General features: G+C 41.0%; 1 pseudogene; it reads left to right on the top strand.

Annotated features, from left to right (window-relative positions):
* The first annotated feature begins 1,079 nt into the window (after positions 1–1,079).
* LOC113330753 lies at positions 1,080–1,179 on the top strand (annotated as a pseudogene).
* Positions 1,180–2,481: the final 1,302 nt, after the last annotated feature.

The following is a 2,481-nucleotide window of genomic DNA, read 5'->3' as shown; positions in this document are numbered from 1 at the left end:
ATCTAATAAGGGAAGGTTTATGGTAACTTGCTTAAAAACCTCCACTATGTCATTAAAGTTCGATTCCTTCTTTGTTGGTACTAATAGCTGAGGAAATGGGGCTCTAGGCCTAAAATCAGACCTTTCAGGAACCGAATTCACATCATCAGAAACTTTATCAGTCTCTTCAGCTACTGGTCCTGAGAGGTGAGATCCTGAGGGGTGAACTACAGTATGTTCACTATCGGGCATGGTTACCTTATTGTCTACAACTCTACCACTTCTAAGGGTTCTAACAACATTCAATTGATTCGATGGTTTTGCACCTAATTCATGAACTCCTCTAGGGTTGGGTTGTGTTTGACTAGGAAACTTACCTTTTTCTCTCAAAGAATCACTTATCAGACCAACCTGGGTTTTTAACTCGGAAATAGCCTGACTATTTTCTTGTCCTATCCTGTTACTAGCTTGTAGACTCTGTTCTACGGATAACTGAATTTTGCAGTTTGCTGAGTTAACAAGGCGAGAGATTCCTCTAAACTTAGGATTTTCTTATCTGACTGATTCTGAAACTGAGCTAGTCCTGAAGGATTCTTAGTATAGCCAAAACCTGGGGGAGCATTAGAATTACTAAACTGACCTTGACTTTGGCCCTTAGACCACGAAAGGTTCGGATGGTTTCTCCAACCAGGATTATAGGTTTCTGAATATGGGTCAATCTTTTGACGGTTATCAAATCTAGTGTTATTATAAAGAGCATTGGCTGCTCTTCAATATTCTGGCCTTCCCAAAAAGGCTCCACTCTACCACTAGTCTGGCCCACTTCTAAGGCTTCTAACCTTTTTGCTATAGCAGCAATTTTGGCATCTGATTCATAGCCTCCTTCTACCCTATTAACGTTTCCTCTACTTAAAAGAATTGTTTTCTGGGGTGCCCTACTATTTTCCCATTGCTGGGTTTTTTCGGCGATTTCATTAAAAAATTCCATCGCCGCATCAACAGTTTGGTTTTCAAATCCACCAGTGCATAGAGACTCAACCATGGTCGTTGTGGAATAATCTAAACCCTCATAAAGGATCTGAACTAGCCTAACCTTTTCTAAACCATGATGAGGACACTGGGATAATAAATCATTGAACCTTTCCAAATACCTATATAAAGATTCTCCCTCTTGTTGTGAAAATGTGCATATTTGCGTCCTAATAGACGATGTTTTGTGCCTAGGGAAAAACTTATTGAAAAAGGCAGATGTAAGTTGTTCATATGTCTCAATTGACTCGGAGTCCAAACTATACACCCACGACTTGGCCTTATCTTTCAGGGAAAATGGGAATAACCTAAGTTTCAAAGCATCATCATCTAAGCCTCTAATTCTTAGAGTACTACAAATTTCCTCAAAATCCCTAACATGGTAATAAGGGTTTTCATTTTCTTTCCCTAAAAAGATTGGGAGCATCTGTAAGGTCCCAGGTTTCAGTTCATAGGGTGCCTCCGTTTCAGCTAACTTAATACACGAAGGACGGTAGTCCTAGTTGGATTCAACAAAGCTTTCAAAGTTGCCATTTCTGGCGCTATCGGAGCAACAGGATTCTCTCCTCAGTCAAAGGACGTTCAAAAACAGACTCTTCAAAAGTCGGACTTTCTAGATTAAGGTAATCGAGACGCTTCGAACTACTAGGTTTCTCTTTAACAAATCTACCTAGTGCGTCTCTTTTACGTTCAGGCATACAATATTTTCTAAATTGGAAGGGTAAGCAAACACAGATCAAGGCCGACTCAACCAAATCAAACCTATTGATTTCTAGCAAACAAAAAGCATGATGGCTCCACTTAGATTGTTTCTAGACCAGCTTCTAATCCTTCGAACGGGAATTCGTTACAATTTAAGCAAACCCCTCTGGAATCAATCCGAGTTAACGTAAGTTGAATAGAGGCGAGGGAAGCTCGGTGGAGCTTTGATACCCAAGGCCTCACCGGTATTACAAGGCGGCGCAGTCACGCATTCAACTTACAGAAACCGTCAAGAACTTCGAAGTATGCTTAAAAGAGTAACCAATATTTTTCGAATGACTTTCCTGTTAAGCTCGTTACCCTATCGGTCTCGTTCTAGTCAAAATTTTAGGCTTAGGTTCGCGTAGGTTACGTGTTCCTAAAGCGGGCAAGAAGAGAACGGTGATGAAATCCGAACCCTTATCTTGTATGGCCAGGCCTTGCCCTTTACTAGAAAAATAAATGTCCGTATTCAGTCCTCAACATATATGCATACGAAGGAGTCCAGTAACTCGCTGACAGGGGATTCGCGAGTGTTTAGAATCTTACCTCCCGTTCCAGACGGGGGATGAATCGGTTGTAGTCGACTCGGGCCACTGACTCCGATGTCTAGTGTACGAACCCAAGGTGCAGAGACAATATCGTAATTGTCCTCCTTCTCTGCAAACAGTTTATATTTAAAGTACCCTTCCGTAGGGTAATAAAAAAAATAATGTCCAAAGTCCAAAAAAA

The sequence above is a fragment of the Papaver somniferum genome, unplaced genomic scaffold (assembly GCF_003573695.1).
Source record: "Papaver somniferum cultivar HN1 unplaced genomic scaffold, ASM357369v1 unplaced-scaffold_118, whole genome shotgun sequence".
Classification (NCBI taxonomy): domain Eukaryota; kingdom Viridiplantae; phylum Streptophyta; class Magnoliopsida; order Ranunculales; family Papaveraceae; genus Papaver; species Papaver somniferum.
The sequence above is the reverse complement of the archived record's forward strand: the minus strand, read 5'-3'. Positions and strand labels throughout refer to the sequence as shown.